The sequence below is a fragment of the Anabrus simplex genome, chromosome 7 (assembly GCF_040414725.1).
Source record: "Anabrus simplex isolate iqAnaSimp1 chromosome 7, ASM4041472v1, whole genome shotgun sequence".
NCBI classification, from domain to species: domain Eukaryota; kingdom Metazoa; phylum Arthropoda; class Insecta; order Orthoptera; family Tettigoniidae; genus Anabrus; species Anabrus simplex.
In genome coordinates, this window is record NC_090271.1 from 159,373,729 (window position 1) to 159,401,430 (window position 27,702).

The 27,702-nt window shown below is 39.8% G+C and overlaps 1 protein-coding gene across 1 annotated transcript in view; it reads left to right on the plus strand.

Annotated features, from left to right (window-relative positions):
* Window positions 1-3,818: 3,818 nt before the first annotated feature.
* srl (spargel) overlaps window positions 3,819-27,702 on the plus strand; it is a 280,903-nt gene continuing 257,019 nt past the window's right edge. Inside the window, exon 1 of the mRNA XM_067151403.2 lies at window positions 3,819-3,885. The gene's annotated coding sequence lies outside the window, so the exon portion shown is untranslated. The remainder of the gene's footprint in view (window positions 3,886-27,702) is intronic.

Genomic DNA, 27,702 nt, shown 5'->3' on the forward strand with positions numbered 1-27,702 from the left:
ACGCGATACTAACTGCATGTCCCACTCGTTCAGTCATTTTTTAAAATATGTATTTTTCTATCAATTAAGGATTTTTTTAAAATTGTCATATTTTGTATAGGCTACCTGAGATGTACAGTAGCCCACTGGTTTTCTGATTCAATATACTCTTGGTTAAGTTATTGCATCAGTTGGCTCACTTACTGTCCACATATGATTGAAGTCTTGTGCAACGATGTGACATATGAACTGAGAGAATACTGAGCCTTTCTTCCCAATATAAAACAGGTACTTTTGAGTGGTCACGAGCATGACTCATAGTCATAGGGCAGGCTAGAGTCGAGTTTAATTAATTGTCAACTAAGTTATAATACTAAGATTCATTAAACTAATAAGTAGTATAACTAATAGCCTACCTACTTACTAGCTACTTCAGAATTATGTTTTGACTACCTTTTTAACGTTGCCAATAAATCCATCTATTATTTAAACATCCCTGTAAGAAGAGGATTCTGAATGCAAGTGGGTATTATTTTCAAATGAGCTGAGCTTGAGAGTCCATTATAGCATATGATTCTTTCAGTGTACCATGGCTCTGTATGTATTGCTTCAGACGAAGTTCGGCTTCCCACCAATGTCCAGTGTACTGATAATGAACCGTGTGTGTGTATCTCACTGATCCGTGACTGCGTACGATTCTTTCGGTGTGCCATGGCTCACTGTATGTCTCGCTGCAGCGGAAGCTCGGCTCTCCGCCAGTGTCCAGTGAGCCGATAAGGAGCCGTGTGTATTTTGTGTCCCACTGAGCCGTGCTCGTTCATGATTCTTTCGGTGTGCCATGGCTCACTGTATGTCTTGCGCTGCAGCGGAAGCTCGGCTCTCCGCCAGTGTCCAGTGAGCCGATAAGGAGCCGTGTGTATCTTGTGTCTCACTGAGCCGTGCTCGTTCACGATTCTTTCGGTGTGCCATGGCTCACTGTATGTCTCGCTGCAGCGGAAGCTCGGCTCTCTGCCAGTGTCCAATGTGGCGATAAGGAGCCGTGTGTATCTTGTGTCTCACTGAGCTGCGCTCGTTCACGATTCTTTTGATGTGCCATGATTCACTGTCTCGCTGCAGTGGAAGCTCGGCTCCCCGTCAACGTTCAGTGAGTGCGCCACTTAGCACTGTCCGCCGGGAGTAAGCTGAATCATGTGCCGTGAGCTTGCTGTTCCTGTGAATCAATTCACTTGGACATGTGAATGAATCGATACACTGCTTCGAATCATGCATTCAGTAGCCAACACTACTGCAGAAGTGGGAAACTACAGAAAACCACTCTCCTCTACTAAGTTGACCTCCCGAGGCTGAGTGGATCCTGTTTCAAATTTCGTAGCTGAGCCAGGAATTGAACCTGGGCCTCCAGGGGTGGCAGCTAATCACACTAACCACTACACCACAGAGGCGGACTGTTGGAATGAATGGTTTGACGAAACATTACCTGTCTCTTTATAATAAGTAGAATTTAACTTCTGAATCAAAATGCTTAGATGAATATAAAAGACGAGAAGAAGGGTATACTTGTTTTGTTTAGTGGTGTTGTTAACAAGTATGTTATCGTATTTTGTTGGAGTAACATGAAGATAAAAGTGACTCTTAGGATTTGAACATTGATTTATGGATGATTGATCCATTATTGTTGGTAAACTTAACCATGATATGTTTATATGGCTGTTTGATCTGTATTGACTAGTCTGAATCTATTACAGATAGTGTTATTTTGTTTCATTCTTTGAACTGACCACTAATGAAGGGAATGAATGATTTCCCGAAACATGTATGATTAAATAAATAGTTTTCTTTCATTATAAGGTGTGTTGGCAAGGCAGATTCAAGTAAAACTATTTTAAATAGTTCTGTAATAGATTGACCTGTTATTAGCGATTATAAGATGAAGTCACCTTAGGAATAACAGTCTCATTTTTTTTAGAGTTCTTATCACTAAAGAAGATTGCGACCTCGATGTTGGATTAAGGAATATGATTAGGTGTAGAAGTTAAGTTTGTTCGATTTTTAAATCCTTACATGATCTGAGTTCGGACTGGCATAAGCCAGGTCGGTTTTTATCATTATAGGTATAGGATGTTTTAGTATGATAGGATCAAATCATCATCATCAGGCCAATACTATCATTACATGATGTGGCCTCTTTAAGTCATGAACTCAGGTAAGTCTTCAGCAGAACTCTCCGGGTGGAACAGTCTTGAGCAGTTCTCTGCCAGGTAGCACCAGCTATTCTCTTGATGTATGTCCCATCTGTCTGGCGATCTTCCTCTAGGCCTCTGATGATCTCTTGGACTCTATTCTAACACTAGCTTCATCCATCTGTCATCTTCCCTTCCAGCAATATGTCCATCCCATTTCCATTTTAAAGTGGCTATTCTCTCAAGAATGTCATTTACTTTAGTGATTGATCTGATGTCATCAGCTCTCTTCTTATCTTTCCTTGTAAAACCCAGCATTGACCTTTCCATGCCTCTCTACTCTGTCCTAAGTTTTCCTTTCGTAAATTCGTTCAGTGTCCAGGTCTCACAGCCATTAAGTCAGCACAAATAGAATGCACTGATCATAAACTATTTTCTTCAGATTTACTGGCATATTTGATCTGAAGACAGTTCAGTTTCTTCCATACGCCTGCCATCCTAGCTTAATGCCTTGAAAAATTTCTGGTCTTATATCACCTTTCATATTCATTAACTGGCCCAGATAGATATATTCATTGACCTTCTCTAATGGTGTGTTATTGATGTTCACAGTTCCTGCTGTGACCCACTTGTTGGACATGACTTTTGTTTTGGAAAGGTTCATCTTCAAGCCGACTGACTCACATTCCATGGCAAGATCTGTAATGTCTGGAGTTCGTCATTGTTGTTTGTTAGTAATGCAATGTCATCAGCAAATCTCAAGTTGTTAAGCCTATTGCCATTGATCCGTATACCATTTCCTTCTCAATTTAACTTCGACATTGCCATTTCCAAAACAGCTGAGAACACCTTTGGAGAGATTTAATCACCTTGTTTAACACCTCTTTCGATAGGAATTCTGAAGTTGCTTCACTGACATTAACAAAGGCTGAAGAGGTCTTGTAGATGTTATTGAGAACTCTGATATAAGCCACTTCAATGCCCTGCTCCTCTAAGGCTTGTAAGATAGCTGAATGGCTGATTGAATCAAATGCCTTTTCAAATTCAACAAAGGCTATGCACAGAGGTATTGATTTGCTCTGCTAATCACTTCTCGCAGAGCCAGAATATGGGAAAGGACAAAATATCAAAAATATTTTTTTAAGGTGACAAATATTAATATTTCTTTGGCAGAGAAATGTGCTTTGGATTTAGAATTAAAAATGTAAGAATATTACAGCGATTACAGGTACCGGTAGTAATGATGGTAGAACTGTTAATAAGAATGTTGGGTGTTTGTACATATTTAGAAATGAAATACAGTTCTTGTTAAACGTAATTAATTAATCAATCCATACATTATTATTTTGTTCGCTAGATCTGTACTGTCGTCAACATATTGTGATATGCAAGCATACCCATTTTTAAAAGGTTAAGGTAATTCTTGGAGCACTGGAATTTAAAAAATGCCAAATGTTACAACTACCCCATAGTTTAATATTTAACTAAGTAAACATTTTGAAATGACTTTCTCCATTCGAACCACTTGCAAACAAATTGCAGCGTGGCAGGTTTCCATAGAAACAGCTTTTTAAAAGGTTGTCAATACTGCTGCGATCTTGTGGATGTTTATGAACTTAGTGTCCACGTGATCATCATTAAAGCTTGCAGTTGTGTGTGTGTTGATGTGTGCGTGTACGCTATTCAGTAACCACATGTGACGAAAATTAAAAATTACGATTACGCAGTAAGTAAATTGAAAGTGAAGTGTTTTTTGTGACTTTTGTGCATTTTATGGACTCAGGAGGTGAGTGTTATCCATGCCTTTCCACTGTCTTAGATTTTAATCCAGATTTGTGCTGAAATATGTGCTCACCGTGTGGCATATTTTTTTTTGTTACGGTGCCTATTTCCTTCGACTAAAAATAACGCGACCTTCTTATTTGTACATTATATAGTATCGGAATATTCACACAATGTTTCCACATAATACACAATGTTCCTCGCATGTTCCTTCATAGGAAATTGTTAATTAAATAGCCGTATCAGTTAACACCAATGCTTTCCGGCGCCAATCCTGAACAAATGAACAAGGTTTATGTGCCATGGTTGATTGGTTTTTGATTTGGCGCCGGTCTCCTCAATTTTGTAAGATTTACTATATTATGCGCTAAATTATAATCCTTGGCACATGAATTTTTCAGTTTATCGGTACTGTAATGAAATATGTTTACCATGACCTGCCCGCTACAAGCATGGCCTGGAGAAATAACCTCATGTCCATGTTTACCAGCTGGTTGTAGGATGTATTGTATAACAGACCTTTCGATATTGGCATCGCTTACTTGAAAGAACGTTAATGCACCTCATCTATATAGTTCCTTAAAATCTAATTTTATATCATTATTTTAATGCCTGCGACATTATATTGGACTGGCGAGTGTTCGTTGTGCATTTCTCTCTCCCTATAATGCATTTGTATCTACTTGTTTTGGCACATGATAGGTAAACACTTCAGACGGTATGTTAAATCTATTTGAGGTCATCATTAAATTGTTTTTCTATACCTGGTTTCTTGACAAGTCGCTTTATTTTGAAACAATGATACGTTTACTAATTAAGTTAATGGCATTAGTAATATTTTACGTCGTTTTTTAAAGATATAATGATAGTAGCAGCAGTCTTCATAATGGAAAATGGAATTATGTACGTTTAGGCAGTTAAAAAACTTCACATTAATGTTGTTTATGGTGCATTATGTAGCTGCCGGTTTTTGGAGGTTAGTTTACAGTTTCACTTGTTGAGTTTCAATTGAACATATGGTATCAAAAATATTGGCATTAATAAAGTAGCCTACTTGCCTATCATTTATAACAGTGATCCTTTAAGTCATTTTAGGACAGAAAGAGGCTGGATGAACTCCCAGAAAAACTTTATAGTTAAGGGACGTCAGAAAAGGTCTTGATTGCGGATGTTTTGTTGTGTAAAAGCAGGTTGATCTCCTTCTGAGGCCTTGATATTATGTTCTTTGACAGACTTAAGCAAGAACATTTTATATGTTTTGTAAATAATGCATACTCCAATCTTTACTGCTTAGCCATTAATAACAGGAATTCTCAGATAGATTATCAGAAGTGACATTTGTGGAAGAACTTGACATTTGTTAGCAGATATATTCAGCAAATCACAAACTATTCCATTACTGATACTCATAACCTTGGCAATTTGAAAGATAAGTTTAGGTGAATTAGAAGTTCTCACTAACAGTGAACATAAGTTGTAAACTTTGCTAATGCAAACTGACGTAAGTAACTGACCTTACATTGTCTTGTAAGTCTGTCACAGGCAGTAGTAACTATCATGGTCAGGCTGCCACACAGGATTCATTTTTGGGTAGGGGGCAAATCAAAAAGTTAATTTCATCTAGTGTGACATTTTATATTTTATAATATAGGCCTTAATGTAACTTAATTTCATGCAGCCAATGGCCATGGGATAAGTCATATACATAAATACATGGAATAAATGTTCACTTAGAATACCACATGTCGTTCTCTGTGTTAGTCACTACAAAATTTGGTCAAGGACACCACTCTTTTTCCACATTCCTGGAGGTGATAGCGATCACAACGATTCTTGCACAGCCGACACACACAATCCTCTTGCGGATCATGATTTTTCGTATTGTCATATATTCTGTGATGGAAGCCATGTACCGCAAATCGTGTCATGATATGTCGTAGCTCATAATTTGATTGTTTCCAATCTTGAGTCATCATGGCATCCGTGGTATAAAACGTGCTCCATATTTCCTTTTTCTTTGAATGCAGTTCTTGTAGAACACTGTTGTATGCTGGTGTAGAATGTAGTAGCATCCACTTTCGCAGGTCCTGTATGAAGAACCTTTGTCTTACTAGTTCGTATACCAATTGTGAGGGAGTAAATTTCACTAGGCTTAAAACTTTCTTTAGATAAACGGCTTTCGTCTTCTGTAAATATCTTAAATTTCTTTTGGTAAGATGGTCCCATATTAGATGTTGTCCGTAACTCACTATTGGTGAGATCTTCACTTTAAAAAGCTCCATCGCTGTATCCACTGAGAGACTCCGCAGATGCTTGATTTCATTCATAGCGACAACCTTGTCTTTTATATGTAACGTGAAAGTGGTACCCGTGGCCTGTAGAGTCATTCCCAGGTACTTAAAGGAGGCGGGCATCGATAATCTCTCACTCTTATAATAAATTGTGTCTTTCAATGCAATTTTCCCTCCTCGTTTGAATGTCAAGACTACTGATTTACTTGCATTCAGCTGAAAATCATTTCTACCTACCCATTCCACTAATCTATCAAAAGCTGTTTGTAGATCTTCACCGGACGAAGACGCAACTGCCATATCATCCGCATAGACATTACATTTTTTACATTTTCCGCACTTAGACCTACTCTCCTGATTGCGTCCGTGGTCGCTATGTTGAACAGGATTGGGCTCAACGGATCCCCCTGAAACAGTCCTGTTGTTTGTTCTATCGGAAAGGACGTTGTCAAGTTGTCGTCATTTTGCACGTAGTTCTCTGCAAGTATATTTCATATCAGAACAAATAGGGCATTATCACTTCTAATAAGTGGCTCGAGTTTTTCTGTCAGTAATGTTCTGTTGACCGAGTCAAAGGCCTTTGAGAAGTCGATGAGAGCAACGTGTAGTTTCTGCTTCTGTTTCCCTGTTAATGAGATTTGTTATGCCTCTTATTGTTGGATTGTACTTGCACTTAAATGACATTTTTAATATACAAAGGCAAAATTATATTGCCATCTTTTTACTTACAGTTAGCTGTACATACTTGTTGTTATTTTCACTGACAAAACAGAAATATATTTATTAAAAAACATAAGTCATGCACTTTTTACCGGAGCAGTTCTTCTCCGTGTGCTGTTAGGGCCGCGTAGCTGTAAGCTTGCGTTTGGAAGCTGGTGAGTTCAAATCCCACCATTGGCAGCCCTTAGGATGGTCCATGGTTTACCATTTTCACATCAGGGCAATGCAGTGGCTTTACCTTAAATATGGTCATGGCTGCTCCTTTCCAATCCTAGCCCTTTCCCGTCCTTGTGTTGCCAAAAGCCTTTAGTGTGTTTTTGTGATGTTAAACCACTAGCAGAAAAAAAGTCTTTTCTATATATCAAATCTATTTAGATACATTTTTCGGTTCCTAACAGCAGAAGGATGCTGCCTGTCTGGTGGGATTCAGTTGGCGCTCTCCTGGTCTTCAAAAATTTTTAGAAAATTCATTCTATCTAAAGTTTAAACAGAACAGAGGTTGTAAATTAGATTTTAAATAAAAACCTCTTAAATTATCAAGGGAGATCGTTTCAGTTTCATGTTTTATTATTTTTTACAATACAGTAAATTTTTAAAATTTGAATTTCAATACAATATTCACACTTAACTTCACTTAGGGCTTGCCTTAGTGTAAATACAAAGTTTCTTTCATGATGATAAAACTGACAGACAGATTCACCGATTCACTGCCGTCATTTGCCTTAAATGAATCAGAAACATGAAAACAGCTAAAATTTATTTAAAAATACCAAATAAAATAAAATTTGTTTAATTTATCAAACTCACACTGTAAGCAGCAGAGAAGCAAATATGAAACAAGTGTGAAGATACGAACAGAAAGTTGGAAAATTAAGTTGAATCCTTTTGGGTGTCAAGGTTCTCATTAATATGTCGGTTAGTAGCTAGATATGCCAGTCCATTTAGGATTTTCAAACAAATGAATGTTCTCCGCACTTCCAAAAAGGTCTTTAAACCTGTTTTCAAACTCATTCTTCAATAATTCAATCAACTTAATAAACCGATCATATGGCACTGAACTGTTTGAGTTTGCTTCTTGAAGCTCAGTACAACATGAAAAGTTTGGGGAACATGCCCTTCTCTAATTGCTGTTGAAATAATTTCAATTTATTTTGGAATGCTAACACAAAACTATACACTTCATGTAAAAGCATGCCTCAGTTCTCTTGTAATCTCTTACTCAAAATATTTAAATGTTCTGTCAACTCTGTGGGTATTGCTAAATCCTATATCCAGTTTTCATCCCCAAGTTCTGCCACTTCTTTCTGTTTATTCATAAATGTGCTATTTCTTCCTGAGGGTGAAAGAAGAGTTTCAAAATATTACCACGACTAAGACAGCGCACCTCGCTGTGATAAATTACATTGTCGTACTGACAATCAATTTCAGCCAGGAATGATTGGAACTGCCAATGACTTAAGTTCATGTGATTGATCATAATTAATTGTAGATGTCACTGTGTTTATCACATGTTATAAATTCCACATAGCACTTGTTGATGAACAATGCAGTGTAATTCAAGAGGCATATCAGTATTTCTGTTGGTGAATTAGTTTCTTATTATTCCAATTAATCAATTTTTGTACCACCCATATTCCTTGCTCCATTTGTTGTTATAGCTGGCAGTCCATTCCATCCTAAATCGAGATCCTTCAATGTTTCACTCAGATGGAGAAACAAATCCTCGCCTGTTGTAGTTCGATGTATGCTTCTTACAGATGCCAGTTATTTCACTCACTCTGTCAGTGCCACAAATAAAAATTAAAAGTTGTGCTGTATCACGGTCGTCATTACTTTAATCCAAAGCCAACGAAAAGCACTCAAATGATATTGATATTTTGCACAGTTATGAGCACAAATTAGCTCCGAATTCTTCTGTTCTTCTCGTCGTCGTGATCCACAATAAGCTGACCAAATTTATCAGTTGTTTCTTTTCACAGCACATTTCTTCTATTTCATTAAATTTGAAATCTTTTCCTTCCGTAATACTCCATCATATTTATTATATACAGATCGGTGTATAGAATCATAATCCCGTTTCATGTATTCTTTAAAAACTGAAATATTTTCCTTGCATATCAGATGCATTACTTTTCCACTGTTCTCAATACCTCTAGTCATCAGTCCATTTTTCTTTAAAAACATGGCACTCGCTTTCCATTTTTCTGCGTTTGGAAAGGGATGTTTTAATTCACAAATAAATTATTAAAACAACTTGGTTGTTTTTAAGAACGTTAGTTCACAGTAAAGTAGTAAACCACCAAGCACCTGCCAGGTTTAATCTGGCCACTTCCTGTGGGTGTCCCAAGATAATTGAACCTGTATAATCCCCTGTGGAATGCAGCAGGTGTTTCCCTCTCTGGGTAAGTCTTCAGCTGTAATTCCAAGAAACTAATGAAGAAAGTATAATTTTTTTGTCTGAACCCCCTGTGGGTGGGGGACACAGACAATACACGCACGGTATCCCCTGCCTGTTGTAAGAGGTGACTAAAAGGGTAACACCCCCTGCAGGTGGGGGACACAGATGTACAATACACCCCCGGTATCCCCTGCCTGTTGTAAGAGGCAACTAAAAGGGGCGACTTAGGCGCGGACATAGATTGTGGTTCGGTATCATGTGTTGGACCCGCTGTCTATGGGAGGGGCTGAATTCATTCACAGGTAATCCCTGCCTGTCGTAGAAGGCGACTAAAAGGGTCATGGTCATGTGGCCATCGGTCCCCTCTTTTTGTTTTTTTAAGGGTTTGTTGTAGGCAGATTCAAAATTTTTGATGTGCGTGCTGCTCGGAGATGGACCTCTTACATGTGCGATTACGGTCGAAAGCCCGCTGGTGACCTCAGGAAGCATTCGGGTGGGAATGCCATGTACCCGTGCAGTAAAATTCGCCTGACAACACGGGTCTCCGCACAGCTGAATGCCAGAAGACATAAACCCCTGTGGGAGGGCGCGGTAGAATAATACCCATGGTATCTCCTGCCTGTCGTAAGAGGCGACTAAAGGGGACCCAGGGGCTCTGAACTTTGGAGCGTGGGTTTGCGACCACGGGGCCCTGAGCTGAGTCCTGGCATTGCTTCCACTTGTGCCAGGCTCCCCGCTTTCTTCTATCCTATCCGACCTCCCTCGGTCAATTCTTGTTCTTTTCCGACCCCAACACTATTAGATTTGCAAGGGCTAGGGAGTCTTTCATTTTCACGCCCTTCATGGCCCTTATCTTTCTTTGGCCGATACCTTCATTTTTCGAAGTATCGAATCCCTTCCATTTTTTCTCTCTCATTAGTGTTATATAGAGGATGGTTGCATAGTTGTACTTCCTCTTAAAACAGTATTTACCACCACCACCAGAAGACATATTATTACTAATTGTTTATTATTTTTTCTCCATATTACTCTGTACATACTATGGGGTACATGCTGTTGCGGGTGATTGGAGGAAGGGAGTCCTACTGCTCATTGCCTCAGTCGTTCCGTATTGGGCATTGTCTATTATTGGACGTGCTACGACAAGGTGGGTATTGTCTTGGCTGCTTTGTTCGGCTACAGAGGCTCCTGATCGGAGTGGGTGGCATTCAGAGAGGATGATTTCGGGCATGACGTCAAAATAACTTCCGCCTGCCAAGTCTTTTAACAAGTGATTCCCTAAAGGGGGCATCCCCCTGGGAACAAGCACAGCGTATTAGTTTGGGTTCCAGCTTCATCAGGTTCCTGGTTGCTACCAGAACCAATGGGCAAGATTTCAAGCTGGTCAAATCGATCCTTTTCAGTCGACACATTGAAGGTGTATACGGCGAACTTGAGGATCTTAAGAAAATGCGCAACGGTGGTTTGCTTATTAAAACGAGCTCTGCGCTCCAAGCAGATCGGTCTCTTAAGTGCGACCACTTTGGTGGAATCCCCGCCAGAGTGGAAAAGCACAAAACCTTGATTCTGGTTCGTAGAGTTATCTTCCACCGCGATCTCGTTCTGAACACTGACATTGAAACGATGGAAGACGTGAAGCATCATGACGTTACACAAGTCCGGCGCATCATGCGCAAAGTCAGTGGTGAAGATGTTGCCACGGGTACGTTCATAGTCTCCTCAAATTGTCAGTGTTGCCAGAGAAAGTCAAGGTAGCAACCTATCGTTGCGATGTGAGGCCGTACATCCTGCCTCCTATGCAGTGCTGTCACTGTCAGAGATTTGGCACAGCAGGGGAAGAAGACGTCTCCTTCTCTCAAGATGTCAGTGAAAGCTGTGCTTAAGCCGGCAGAGGGGGCATCGTCGACCAGGTTGGGAATATACTTCCCAGCCCGTTTAAACAAGAATCGACGGCGGGAAAGAAGAACGCCCTTACAAGGCATTCTTCCACCTCTCCTATGAATGGGGTCATGCCCTCCACCCAGAGGGTCTTGATTTTCCTCCTGGAAAACTTGAGCGCTCTCCTTTTAGGAAGAATCCCCGGCCTGGAATACGTTGAAAAAGTTCTAGACGTGTATCACCTCATCTGGTGATGATATGATGCACATGGAGCATTTATCTCCATCTTCAGATGGAGACGTTGAGTGTAGGTTGAGTAGCATCTCTTTGCTTCTAACCTAAACCTCAGAAGTCCACACCCACTCTGTGGCACTGTTACAATGGAATTGTAACGGTTATGATAGGCATCTTGCTGAGCTGCGCCAGCTCATTAGTGAGTATTTGGCAAGTATAGTCTGCATTCAGGAAACAAATCTCAGACCAGGTCATCATACGGTCTTGAGAAATTTTTGACTATACTCAACAGAACAACAACATTCTAACCGGGCTTCCGGTGGCGTTGGCATTTTTGTCCATTCTGATACCTAGGGCGAAGAGGTTCCACTAAGAATCCCGCTGGAGGCTGTAGCAGTTCGCGTTCCGCTGCCTGTCATAGCAACAGTGTGTGATGTTTATTTTCCACCAGGCCAGCCTCTTAATGTAAATTATGTCACTGATCTTATACAGTAGATCAGCTTCCACCTCCCTTCCTCTTATTGGATGATTTTAAGGTCCATCACCCTATACGGGGCTATGAAATGCCTTGCTCCAGGGGAAGGGAGTTGGAAACATTAATAAAGGAGCTGGATTTATGTATTTTGAATACAGGTGTACGTTACAGCACATACTCTCACATAAGCAGCCGAACGTTGGTTCCGCTGCTTCGGTGGAATTACACACGATGATCTCTGTGACAGTGACCATTTTCCCATTGTTCCTACTTTGTTGAAACAGAAATCTGTAGAGGCTCCTCCTCGACGGATTCTTAACGTTTTCCGGTCCAACGCCGAGGTGACCTCTACATCATGGTTTATTGTAACTGGTCCAACGTCATGGTCACCTCGCATTATGTTTTGTTCCACTTGAGACGTTACTTATTAAAGACTTTTGACCTGATTGAGGTCATTCGATATCCATGGAGTTTCTGGAGCAAATTTTTGTGCACAAAGAAAGCCGTTCTGTTATCTCCGCGGAAATAATATGTGATATATTTGTAGCCGTGTATCATCATGGTTACCTGCGGCCATGGCTAGTCAGCTGTGTTTACATTGAGTAGCGCTGCACACGTATTGTACTAGGCGTGTTTATCTGTGAATGCGAATTGTCTCAGTTAAATTTATGATATAAAAGCGGCAAATATGAATGAAAAAGAAATAAGTATACACGTTTATTTGGACAGCAGTGACGATTATTTATTGGAATTGGACGAAGAGTTTAGAGAACTGTCAAGTGAAGATGAAGGTGTAGTGAACTCTAGCATTGGAAGTTGTCAATTTTCTGTGGTAAGGCACAAAGGATACAATGTATCCACAAAGAGAGTCCGCCAAAACATGCACACGGAGCCCCCACTTTGTTGGTTTCTTGGGGTTGTAGGTTATAAAGGATATTCTTGCCTTGAAACCAACAACAGATTCATCAACTGACAAGTATAGCGCAGGTGAAAAATATTCTCTACATTTACTGTCAGCATATTCTTAGAAAATTACTGACTTTCTGAGTTCTGGAAGGCTGGTACCTTGATTTTGAGTCTTTTCTAAATAGAGCATCCAAAATATTTGTAAAAAAATGTTTCCTAGTGAAAACTTCACTGAAGAAAGACACATGACAAACAAATTCTTTAGACCAGTAATCTTTCATATCTGGCAAATGAGATGTTAGACTTTTGTGTAAAGCTGTAAATAACTCACTAGACTCGTGCTTATAGAATATAATAATCATAATAATATAATTGTAGTTACTAATAAAAGCCCTGAGTTTAATCTGACTAGATAAAAATGTGTAAAATTAATTTTTTCCAGACTGTTGGAACATGTGACAGATAATTGGACTGCAAAGGGTTAAACATGCTGATTGGGCAAAGTTCACATCACTAGATGTCTTTAACAACATGACCAGGTGGACCGTAGACGGCGATATAACTTACATAACACAAGTTATTCTTGCTGCTGCTGCTGAGGAGTCCATTCCATCGTTTTCAGGGACTCCTCGCTGAAAACTCGTTCCTTAGTGGGAACGAAGAAATTGCAGCAGCCATCAAAGAATGTCGTTGTGCTCATAAACGCTATCATAAGCAGCCTACTGTGGCCAACTTGGTAACGTTTAAAAAACTCCGTGCTATGGCGTGAGTTCTTATTCGGTAGAATAAGAAAGCTTCGCGGGAGAGATACAGTATATGTAGTCTATGACGTCACATGGACCGCCATCTCAAGTGTGGACTAAACTTCGACGTATTTTGGGTATACATGGATCATCTTTAGTATTGGGAATTTCCATTGCAGGCAGTATCGTCACTGAACCACTCTCGATTGCTAATCATCTAGCCAGTCATTTCGTGGATGTGTCTGGCTCCGGAAATTACCATAGTGATTTCCTCGTTCTGAAACGGGAGGCAGAACGTCATCACCTCAGTTTTGCCACTCATGCTTCAGAGGACTATAACGGGCCCTTTATGGAGTGGGAACTCCGCAGTGCCTTGGCGATTTTAAGGACACGTCTCCCGGACCAGACAATGTCCATAACCAGGTGTTGAAACACCTTAGTGAGGATAGTCTGTTATATCTCCTTTGTGTGTTCAACCGAATCTAGAGTTTCGAGTTTCTGTCTCAGTGTCAAAACATGTCAGATGTAAGGCTTTTCAGGCATTTGCTCTATTAACCAGTGTTTCGTCTTAGGTCTGACACTAGACTCATCAGAGTGGGATGTGTCAGACCCTACCCACTGACGCTGGGGTGTATGCAGGGGAAAGTATCTAATTCCCACATCCATCAACTTCCTGCGATTTGTCCTTTCCACCAAAAAGTAGTCAATTATTGATTTTGTTCTTCTGTCACTCCACCCATATCTCATAATTTTCCTGCTATTTTGCTTTCAAAACCATGTATTCCCCACTATAAGTCCATTCCTTTCACAGAAGTCCACTAGTTCTTGGTGATTCTTCTTCCCAAATCCATATGGTCCAATGACTTCTTCCTATCCCTGTTTCTCGTTTCCGACCTGTTTATTCAGATCTTCCATAATAACCACTTCCACACCTGAAATTGCTCTTTCTATTTTCTCCAAGAATTATTTAGTATCTTCTTCCCTGTTTCCCGTCTGTGGTGCATACACTTGTATGATGTCCATCACTTCATTCTTCTTCTTTAGTCTACTTATTATTCTGTCATTCACACATTTTACCACTTTAACATACTCCTCCAGTTGCTTCAAAATGATTAGTCCCACTCTGTTTATTGCCTCTTGGCCACCACTCCAGTATAATGTGTATCCTTTCCTCAATTTCTTCCTTTCGTTATCTTTCCATTTCACTTCACTCAGCCCCATCTTTTCCACTTTTTCGTTCTCCATGAAATTTACTACTTCTGCCTTTCCTGTCAGGGTCATATGATTTACTATAGTGCTGTTAAAACAATGTGCATGTTCTGACAGTTCGCGCACGTGGCGCCGAACAAAGGAGTGGGAGCGCTGTGCTGCCACATGATCCGGCAGGAGTTACTACATCACAGTTAACATCTCTCGTTCTGCGCTAGGCTCTGCGGAAAATAATATCCATTAACGGTGATCATGAAAGAGTTAGAGAAACGTTGAATATCGTTGCTATTATTCCAAGGCGGCTCAGCAGTAATTTTATTAGCTTAAATATCGTAAGACAAACTCCTCATTCCCCTTCCTCATAGGCTTTAATCAGTCTATCTCCGTAAGATTTATTTTAATTTTAGGTAGATTTCAGTATCAGAATGGCATTTTGACAGGTCTGCTCAACGTTCTGGATTCACATCCGGGTAAGGGTGAGAAAAATATCTAAGAGATTTTTGTACAATGAGGAGAAATCGTTCGGACCCTGTCATAAGCAACGGCACAATTTAAGATAATATTATAAGAAAATTTATTGGACTCCAACCTATTCAATACATTACAGGATGTTAACATTTTTAGTTAAACGTCGTTAAAATGGAGACATGTTTCGCCCCCTGTGTGGGGCATCATCAGTCATATCAAAGCACCTCAAAATTACACCATACATCTGGTTGGGACTTATGAACATGATATGCGAGATAGAGTACATTAAAAAACACTTACAAGGTCTTTTCTTAAACGAAATAACAAATTGACTAGTTACACATAGTAAAATACGTTAGTGGTTCTTAACATTAAAACGAGGCCATCACATGTACAGTATAAACAATGAAGGTAATTAAAGTCTATTTGATGTTGAGTTCGAAGGTAGTTTTACGTAGTATATACAAATGTTGGAAAACAATATAGTCACCTCCGTTGGTTACTTTCTGTATGGATGAAGTGCCTAGTGCAAGTGAACTGCAGATTTATTGATTGTAAAATGAGGCTGGGCTAAGACAGAATTAAACAACAATGGCTTCAAATGAAGACAGTTAAAATGTCGTTGGACTCTTCCTAGTTGATTAGAGGTTTGCGTATATTTTTGTTGTTGAAGTGTTGTTGGTTGAATGGGCAAGATAAGACCTTGTAAGTGTTTTTTAATGTACTCTCTCTCGCATATCATGTTCATAAGTCCCAACCAGACGTCTGGTGTAATTTTGAGGTGCTTTGATATGACTGATGATGCCCCACATAGGGGGCGAAATATGTCTCCATTTTAACGATGTTTAACTAAAAATGTTAACATCCTGTAATGTATTGAATAGGTTGGAGTCCAATAAATTTTCTTATATTATTATTGAGATTCTTTCAATATGGAAAATAAAATGATTTTCATTACTTGTAACAATTTAAGATGCCAGCTATAATTGGAATTAGAGTTGTGCGAGGTAAAAGTCCGTCTTGTCGTTTCGAGTGCCTTTAAACTTGCAATCATTAGGGATGGAATGAATGAAGCAGATATAGGCTATTAGTACGATGGGGTCGCCACTCCCAAAGTGATTTATTAATGAATGATAGATGGTATGAAATGAGAATGGAGAGTGTTGCTGGAATGAAAGCTGACAGGGAAAACCGGAGTACCCGGAGAAAAACCTGTCCCGCCTCCGCTTTGTCCAGCACAAATCTCACATGGAGTGACCGGGATTTGAACCACGGTATCCAGTGGTGAGAGGCCGACGCGCTGCCGTCTGAGCTACGGAGGCTCTTCTTTTTATTGAAATCCGAAGCAAAACAAAAAAAAAGTATATATTCTAACCATAGATCATGATTCCTAATTTCTAAAATCTCACATGCCTTGTCTAAAATTCGAAAAATCGAAGTCCATCCACCTGAGAAGAAAGCACAGAAGAAGAAGAAGAAAATTTATAATTATTATTTTCAGAGACAAAAAAATAATAATCATTATCAAAATTTCGAAGGGTGCTGGAAACTCCTCTTATACTTCAATTCAAACATTAGCTTTTCAAGGCAATTTTGTCGACTTCATGCTAAAACTGGAAAATTTGCATTACCAATTTTCAAGAAAAATCTGAAATTACATTTTATGTATATGATACTGATTATAGCAGACTCCCGTACTGGTTACTCAGCTTTAAAATGCACTTTGGAGAAGTTCATCACAGTAGAAAATTACTCACCTTCACGGTGTGAGTGGAGCAACTCTCAGGGAGGAATCGCTTTCTTCACCTGCGGAGCTGGAACCGAGGGAGATGATCATTTCTTCCACACAGTGTTCCAAAACTCCTTCCTTTTTCCACTGCTTCTGCGTCAGTCCCCATGTGTGTTTCACCACAGAGGCCCATTTTTCTGCAGTGACATTCTCAATACCCTCTCTGGTCAGTCTCTCTATTTCAGTGATGGTGAACCTCTTGTTATTCTCAGCTACGTAATCCTTCACTTGTGACCAAATATTTTCTATGGGGTTCAAATGGGCATGGTAAGGAGGCAGCCTGATCATCTGGTGGCCATTCATTTTTGCTATCTCATCGATGACATAAACGGGTTTCGGTTTGTAAGCTGTCCCAAGCTCCATTAGCTCTGATTTTGTAGTACAAGGTTCAGTGGTAATATCTGTGTTCCGAGGCAAGACATTTCTTTCTACCCAAGCCAGCATGTCAGCTTTTCTCGTCTGCATTGTTGGGGCTCTGTCCGCTATTACAGAATGGTATGGAGCATTATCCATAACAATGGTGGACTTGGGAGGAATGTTCTTAAGGAGGGAATTTTCAAACCATGCTGTGAAGGAAGCAGCATTAATTTCTTTGTGGTAGTCCCCTGTTTTTCGCGACCGGAACATGAGGAAACAATTTGGAACGAAGCCTCGTGCAATGCCAGCATGCAGGACAATGATCTTACCTCCCTTTCCTAACGGGGCTTTTATTGTGCCTTCTGTTGTTCTGTCTGACCACCCCTTGGTTAAGGTGGGGCCAGCGTTTACAACTGTTTCATCAAGCCACGCAATGCTTTCGTAATCTGCATTCCTAACAGCCCTCAAGTAGCGACAGCGCCAAGCTACGATATCATGTCTCTCCATCAACACAGTTCGGTTTGAGTATTTTTCAAAATGAAATCCTAACTTATGAGGGGAGATTCGAAGGGAAGACGCACTACCAAAAAACAATTTATCTTCTTTAAGACTCATATGTAGTTTCCGTAGTGTTGGATGTTTTTTTTTTCTCTTGTAATGGGCATATATATGTCTTTCTACAACTTTGTAAACGTCTATCAGTGGGCCTCCATTTTCCCTTCCAGCCTCAAAATATTCCCGTAAGGCACATACCATATCGCGAGCTTGACCATGCCTCCCCATTACCTTTGCCTTTTTTCTAGGTGACTGAATTCTAGGTCGTCCTCGTTGTCGTTTAGCGGCGCTCTGAACGGGTTGCAACATTTTGAGTTCAGTAAATGAGATGGTGTTAAAATGACACTATACTACACAATACTAAAATTTACACTACACTAGAACGCCAGCCTCGATAACGATACACTTATTAACACGAACACAATAGCACTAAAATATTTAGCTGATTTCAAAAACACACTATGCAGATAATGATATCACTTAAAGTAGACATTGTTATCCCAGCCACATGTGCTACGGCAGGGCTGTCCAACGTTCGTTTCTACGCGAGCACATTCACATGATAACTAAGGGTATGCGGGCGCCAGGTACGATTCAACTAATTCGACTACTGTTATCGGTACTACAACTATATAATAATAATAATAAATCTAGAATTAAAAATATGTATGAAAATATATTTACTCACATAATTAATGTGAAATCTGGCACTGCATGCTCGCTGCAAGTTGAGGAAAGTCTGGTGTGTAACTCGAACAGGCTGCTCTTAACGCGTAATCCAGGTGAGAGTCTTTCAGGCAGGATCAGTATTTGCTTTTTATTATGTTCATAGTCGAAAACGCGACTTCACAAAAATAGGTTGAACCAAAACAAGATTGCATCTTCAGAGCAACACTGCGGGTAATGGGATATTTTTTACCGTCCACCAGAGTCCAGAAATTGCCACATGTTGCTTAGGAGAATTTCAAAGAAAGGTCTGACTGAAGGCTTAAAATTTCCATTTCTAATTCTTCAGGATTATAATTTTCGAATATTTCACACACCCTCCCTCCAAGCTCACAAACGTCAACAGAAGCGAAGGGATTATTGACAAACATGATCACTGGTTCAAGCATTGAAAACTGGCTAAATCTGCTACCAAATTCGGACCCAAGAGTTTCAAGATGTTTAGCAAGAGATGAAAAATTACGCTTGCCGCCATTTACTGTGTCTGCCATAGATTTCAAATTTGGAAAATGTGAAAGTGAATTTCTATTTAAATGGACAATCCATACCTTAAGTTTATTTTCAAATGCATTGACAATACTTACCATACCTGAAATATTATGATCTTTTCCATGCAATTCGAAAATTAACTCATTTAATTTTGAGGTGATGTCTGCCAAGATATATCATCAAGTTCGTGATATTTCCCAGGAGATGATTTCATAAAGTCTCGTATCTCATCCAACAGGCAGCAAAACCGTTCGAGTCTGCATGAAGGATGACGTCACCATACTCCGAATCTGACATACTTAAAATATTTATGAACAATCGATGACGAGTAGATGACGATCTTATATAATTCACGACATGAGTTACAATTTTCATGACATGATCGAACTTTAAAACCTTTGCGCATAAAGCTTCTTGGTGAATAATACAATGATAAGAAAGAAATTTTGGAAATGATTCATCCTTAGCGCAAAGAGAAAGAAATCCATTATTTCTACCAGTCAGACGGTTCCCCATCTGTTGTTATAGAGACAAGCTTTGGCAGTGGTAAGTTACTCTCGTTGGTGAATTTAACGAAAGCATTAAATATGTCTTCTCCCCTAGTACGTCCATGAAGTGGCAATAGCTTGACAAATTCTTCCTTTACTGTAAAACCATTCAAAACCATTCTAGCAAATACACACAACTTAACAGTGTCAGACATATCAGCACTTTCATCAAACTGGAGAGAAAAATGTTCACACGATTTCAAATCCTGATGTAATTGAGATTCCATATTATTAGAAAACTGTTCAACCTGCCTAGCAACAGTTTGGTGAGACAACTGAAGTCCTTTGATTGAAGATCAATTCATATTTATCTTTCTGAGATTCGAACAGAGATTCAGCCGCATTCAGCATAGCTTCTTTCAGTACTTCCCCATCACTGAAAGCTTTTTTCCTTTTAGCTAGGACGTAATAAACTTTGTAAGAAGCTATTGTCACATTACGCGTTTGCTGAACTAGTTTCTTAAACGCACATTGTTGCAATGCTAATTTAGATTTTAGGTCTTTCACTTTGTGTTTTCTTAGTTCAGAATTAACAGGAAATTCACTGTCAAATTTTTTGTGATTAGTTAAAAAATGTCTCTGCACATTACTTCTTTTAGGAACAGACACACTAGCATTACACAATAAGCACACAGACTTTCCTTTGTTTTAAATAAAGCAATACTGGTCCTCCCATTCACTGTTAAAGTTATAATTTCTTTGCCTTTTAGCCTTGTTAAGAAGAGTTATGTTTAATAAAATATAACTGATTATAAACTGAATAATTTAAAAGTTTAAACAGTAATGAAAAAAGCACATGAAACATGTTGAATGTACAACTTATCACAACACAAGGCACTCAAAACGTATTCCATAAGCCCTGCATAAGCTCACAAGTAATATATACCGAATGTTCGCCTGAAAGCTAGGAACTGGGAACATTCCAATTGCAAGACTTTCATAAATCGTTTGTTCATTGTTTACGGCACAGCTTTGTTGGGATTAATGTTACTTTGTGGGCAAATTAATAATAATAATACTATTTGTTTTACGCCCCACTATGTGGGCAAATTGGGTGTCCCATTGTCGTCTTGGTGACACTCTGTCAAGGTAGGTAGTTTATGTCATTGCAATCAAGTGAATAATAAGGAAGCGGTTCTGTTTGGCAGAATAAATATGCGGCTATATTTGGCTCCATGAGTAGAGAGGGCGTTATACCTGGCGCTAGCCCCCCATCCACAGTAGGAGGTTTGCGGAAGATTTCCCTTTGTCGCAACTACTTACATGTCGAATAGCTGTCTTTCTGAACATTTCTTCTATCTCTTCACTAATTACGGACACAAGTCAGTTAGGCCTAGATCACATTTATGACTTACTCAAAGATCTTTGTGTATCTGGAGGTACGGATATAACAAATTTCCTTACTTTGAGGACGGTATTTTTAAGGGAAAAGTAAGAATATTTATTGAAATGCAAAAGTATTGTTTTCAAATATTAAGTAAAATTTAATTTAGAAATTAATTGCGAAGGGCGCCATAAAAAGGCACCTCGGGCGCCATGGCGGGCGCCCGCGGGCTCTGCGTTGGACAGGGCTGTGCTACGGTATACTATATTGGCAACGTGGAACTCGGACCGACCGCCTCACGAAGCTGTAAGACAGCGGGGGTAGGAAAAGGGAGAGTGCATGTCGAGCTGGGATTGGCTGAAACGGGAGGCGTGTACTGGTTGCCATAGTAACTGCCACCTCCTACTACCACGCTGAGAGCTGTCAGAACACGCACTATAATGCTATCTTAATGTTGGTTACTGGTCACCCATTTCTCACAGTTCCCCCAGTACCCTGAGAACTGCATGTCGCTTTAAGCAGGGGATGCCCTAACCTTTACCGGGGTTGATTTTCTAGTGCCATACAATATATAGGCTACTGTTATGATGGGGTTGCCACTCCCAAAGGCATTTTATACGTACTGCCAGGTGTTATTCTAGGCCGCACCACTGGAGTACAGACGCTACAAGTTTCCCTCTTCCACCACTGATGCCGCACTGAAGTCCACCCTCTCCGGCACTGATGCCGTTGAGGTCTTAACCCATAACCCTGGGCTTGGGCTCTCCAAATTTGTGGCCCCTGGAGAGAGGGTGTCCCAGTATTTTAAAGCCCCCAGGAACTGGGCTTCCTGTTGGTCCATGGGTTGTATCGGGTATTTCAACCAGCCCTACTGAATTATAGGTTCCCCTATCTGCCACCTGAGGACGTGCCGCCTAGGGGTTAACAGCCCCCCCCCCCCGAGGGGTCCAGTATTTAGTATTCACATATAAATAATAAAAAAATATATATATGTAGGCCAAATAGTTGTTAATGTATTGAATTATAATGAATTAGTACATGTTCTGCCATATGTACATACACATATGCATATACATACACACTGACTTATATGGCTCAGGAAATCATCATGTAACATCGTATCTTTAACTACGTCGTTTACTTGAGGTTGTGGAAAGTAAACCAAACCATCGTGGCGACACAAATTGAAATGGCCATTTACCATTTCTGCAGCAAAATGTGCTTGGCATTGCATGTGGATTTCATTTAATAACCCTTCCCTGCACAATTCAATGGAGATTTTGTCGTGAATAGTGTTCCGAGCCAACAGACTTCTTTCCCTATGCGGAAATTATTAAGTCGATACTTAATTCGAGCTCTAACATCTGCAGTGTATCATAAAATAGCATACCTTCTTGGGTGTCCTCTCCTAGGAACAGAACTCATTTCACAAAATAAAATAAAAAAACTGTGTGTGTGTTTTTTTTTTCTTCATTGTGAGAATAGAATATTTGGCTTTCTGCTAAGTTGCAGGACATTCATTCAAAGAATAAGTAACCATGAAAAAAAAAAACCTAAGATCATTTAGGACGGAAACACAGAATATCCAGTTATCGATAATACGTCCTTCTGTCATTGCACTCCAAATTGAACTCATTGGTGCTTTTGCCATGAAGGAGATAATCAAATGTGCCATAATGGTGCTCTGGATAGAACATGCCGCAATGGCGCTGTGGAATAAAACAGCTAACACTCAACATGCTCTGCAGTCAAGTTTACCCAATAATGGCAGTTCATTTGGTTAGAAGAAAGAAATATGCAACTATATAAGTGTTCTCCTTATTACTGAAAACGATAAATAGAATCAATAATTATGTTTCTCTTAGGTGTGGGCTATGAAATAAGCAGGCAGAAAACCACCGTCTGAGAGAATACACATTTACTTATACAGTGGCGCTGTTTGTGCATGTAATGAAATGGCCAACATTTTGCATGGACAGCATACTCCCGTGGCAGTCGATGAAACATGGCATTGAAAGATCAGCGGATCATGCTGACACATATTCACAGACTCATACAACGAGCTACTGACAAATGCAGTTTAATGAAACACCCACAGCATTGTATTTTATGAATAAATGACTACATGAGTTAAATAAAGGACTTTTTGAATACAGAATATTCGGAGACAGATTCTTTTCCGTTTTCTCGCTTACTAGAACCAATATGGAGCAACAACTTTTAGTAATTGTCACGAAAGGCAATACACTAGAAAGTAAATATCGCCGCCCAATTCTCTTCTTTTCTCTTTTTTGTAATGGCTGATCACTGCTGCCAACTTGCCTGGTTACATATTAAAATCACCAGACATAACCATAACAAACTAACCTCAATGTAAGCACCGATAATGAATGTTTCCCTACCCTAGTAAATGATAAAAGTTAAGATGAAGTAAATCAAGATATTCATAATTAAGTCGGTTTCCATGATCAGTGAGGAATTAAGGAAATAAACACACTTTCTCACTCAAATTAATGTTACATATTTCTGTCTTTTTTTGTTATACAGTAGGTGTACTATAACCATATTCTTGAAAAGAGGGGTGTGTTAAACGATGCAATTTATTTAATAAGTCTTTGCAGTGTGATTTTTGAAAGTTCCAGACATCAATAAAATTAATGACTTCCCTTTCTTTTGCGCGAACATTACCTTCTCCCTTCATTAACCAGTAAGGAGAGAGATCATTGGGCATATTTTCAGCCTGCAGGCTGGTTATATCTTCAAACTTATCCAGGAAACATATAGGAATGAATGCTAATGTGTTAAGCTCCGTGAACGGAAACTAGGTCAGCTTTCAAGTTCACTGTGGAATTGAATATTAGTTCTACTATCTACTTCTATCATTTTCATATACGCCGAGGTGCCAGAATTTCGTCCCACAAGTTATTTTATGTATCGGTAGATCTAGACATGAGACTGGCATATTTGAACACTTTCAAATACCGCCAGACTCGAACCCACCAACCTGAGCTAGTCATACGTTCTCTCCGTCACTCGCTTAAATTAATTTTAAACATTTCCTGCCTTTATTCTGATGTACACATTACTAAAACTGTATTATTAAAGGGACTGGGAGGGGGGAAGGGAAAGAGAGAAAGAACCTAGATTGTATAATACATTGCAATTTCTATAAATTCAAGGACTTACCGCATAGGACATATCTGTCCTTCCTTTTAATAATAATGCTGATAGCTTTACATCCCACTTGGTACTTTTACGGTTTTTGGAGGCGCCGAGGTAGCATAATTTTGTCCTGCAGGAGTTCTTTTATGTGCCAGTAAATCTATGGACATGAGACTGATGTATTTGATTACCTTCAAATACCACCGGACCAATCCAGGAACGAACCTGCCAAGTTGAGGTCAGAAGGCCAGTGCCTCAGCCGTCTGAGCCACTCAGCCTGGTGTCCTTCCTTTTGCTTGGATGTTGTCTTCTTTCTTCAATAAGCAGTAGGGGATGGGGGGCATTTTAAACATATTTTCAGCGTGCAACTTGGTGTATCTCAAGCTTACAACATAGGGAAACCCAGGAAAGGTACAGGGGCGCTAATGAGTAAAATAACATTACCAGATTTTTACATATATATTGGCTTAAATCACATAAAAACAGGTTGTAAGGCAAGAATGGGATAGGAAAGAGGGCTAGGACTTAATAGAATAGATTTATTTATCATCAACAGGTTATTTTCCCAATTAAAGATAATTCAATAAAACATAATATACAACAAATACACCTTAAGTAAATAACACTAATTTCCTAAAATAATAACCACGTTCATACTAAATCTAGAGACCTTTTTATATGCATATATACAAAACCTTAAATAAATAAAACTATATCTCCTTAAATAATTGACATTATTAAACTACATCTAGTAACATTTACATATTTACATACCTTACAGATAGGGCCTTACATTCATGAGGTCATTAGGCCATGTCTGATTTTAGATGGGGGTGAGTGAAAAAAGTCCACTGATTTACCCACGGTTGTTGCCTTAATAATGGTACAGCCACAGCATTAGCCTAAAATGAAAATGAGGGAAAAACAAAACAAGTAGCCTACGCAGTGGCCTTGACGGTATGCACTAGCCAGCATCTTGGTAGGTGTGCTAGCTACCAACTGATGAGCCCATCCTAGCACACGGGGGAAAACGCTGGCAACCAGGAATGGGTTAGCTGAAAAATGTATAATGTTCAATAACGAACAATTTAAATTGGCATTATAACTTCAGACCTGCCGACTGTGGGGCTTGAATCCACCATCTCCTGAAAGTAAGCTCACAGCAATGCCATCGAACTGCACTGCCAGTTCACTCACTTTCTTATGATGCGTAATAGGCCTACCACATGGGCTTGCTCTCTCCCAAATTACACAGTTTCAACTTCTACCACAAGGTGACCCACTTACCTGTATATGGATCTTTAGTTCTTCAATTATACATATATGTAAGAACATTATGTATCTTAGTAAAAGATACTTCCCTAGTCTGTAGTTTGATTGGTGTAGGTATAACAAATCTGATGATGATGCTTGTTTAAAGGGGCCTAACATCTAACATCAGAAACCAAATAGAGATAACCGGACGGTCCTAAACTTACGATGACTAAAGCGTGCTAAATGGCAATGATATGGATATATTGGAATATGGAGTGTGAGAAGTATCTTTCAGGCTGGGGCTAGTAGAAAATTGGAGCAGGAATTACTTAAATACCAGATAGATGTGGCAGCATTACAGGAGATAAGATGGAAGACATTCGAGGTGGCAGATCTACAGCACTACATTTTGTTCAGTAATGGGGAGGAAGAAAATAGAATAGGAACAGGGTTTATGGTCAAGAAATCGATCAGTCATAATATGACTGAATATGAAGCAATAAGCCTCAGACTGTGCCGGTTAAGATTGAAAGGGAGATCTGCCAACATATCACTAATTAGTGTCCATGCCCCAACAGAGGATGCCGAAGGGGAAGAGAAAGAACAGTTCTATGAAAAAATGGAGCAAGTATATGACAAGTTGCGCAAGTATGGTGTGATTGATTTTGCCTTTAGCAAGGAGCTGGTGATTAAGAACACGTTTTTCCCATAAGGAGATCCATAAAGAGACATTGATATCACCGGATGGTCTGACAAAGAACCAGATAGACCATGTGCTGATAAATGCGCGACATGCCTTCAATATTATGGATGTGAGAAGCATGCGTGGTGCAGACAGTGATTCAGATCACCTACTAGTGAAGATCAAGATCCAACAAAGCCCGGCAATTAAACCCAGGGACAGAGCTGAGCAGAGCAAGGTCTATAATGTAGAGCTGTTAAGGGATGAGAAGAAGGAGGAAGAGTATAGAGACCGGCTGCAAAGAAAACTACAGATGGGCAGAAACGGGAATGTGGACATCAATAAAATAGTGATGGGACATTCGATTCATTTTACTGAATCGATTCATTTGATTCCGTTCACGTTACTGAATCGATACAGTGATCCGATTCACGGCTCATTGGTCACCGCTCCTACTGCATCTGTGTAGTATGTGCTGGTAAGACAGCAGCAACAGCATTCAGTGCTCGTAGCTGCCATCTGGTCTTCATACTATGAACTCCTTTCTTAGAAAAAATGCTAGTTACTCTAATATATCGAAGGTTTCCGGCGACGCAGGGTGGGAAATGTTAGGATTAGGAAGGTAGCAGCCATGGGCTTAATTAAGGTACAGTCCCAGCATTTCCTGGTGTGAAAAAGGGGAAAACTACGGAAAACCATCTTAACGGCTTCCGACGGTGGGATTCGAACCCACCATCCCCCGAATGCAAGCGCATAGCCACGCGATATTAACCGCACGACAACTCGCTCATTCATTTTTGAAAATATGTATTTTTCTATCAGCTGAGGATTTTTAAATCGTCATATTTTGTATAGGCTACCCGAGATGTACAGTAGCCCGCTGATTTTCTGATTCAACATACTGTTATTGCGTCTGTCCACATATGATTGAAGTCTTGTGCAACGATGTGACATATGAACTGAGAGAATACTGAGCCGTTCTTCCCAATATAAAACGGGTACTTTTGAGTGGTCATGAGCATGACTCATAGTCATAGGGCAGGCTAGAGTCGAGTTTAATTGTCAAAAGTCAACTAAGTTATAATACTAAGATTCATTAAACTAATAAATAGTATAACCTAATAGCCTACCTACTTACTAGCTACTTCAGAATTATGTTGTGACTACCCTTTTTTTTTTTTTTTTGCTAGGGGCTTTACGCCGCACCGACACAGATAGGTCTTATGGCGACGATGGGATAGTCAAGGCCTAGGAGTTGGAAGGAAGCGGCCGTGGCCTTAATTAAGGTACAGCCCCAGCATTTGCCTGGTGTGAAAATGGGAAACCACGGAAAACGATCTTCAGGGCTGCCGATAGTGGGATTCGAACCTACTATCTCCCGGATGCAAGCTCACAGCCGCGCGCCTCTACACGCACGGCCAACTCGCCCGGTAATACTACCCTATTAACACTGCAAATAAATCCATCTATTATTTAAACCTACCTGTAAGAAGAGGACAGTGAATGCAAATGGGTATTATTTTCAAATGAGCTGAGCTCGAGAGTCCATTATA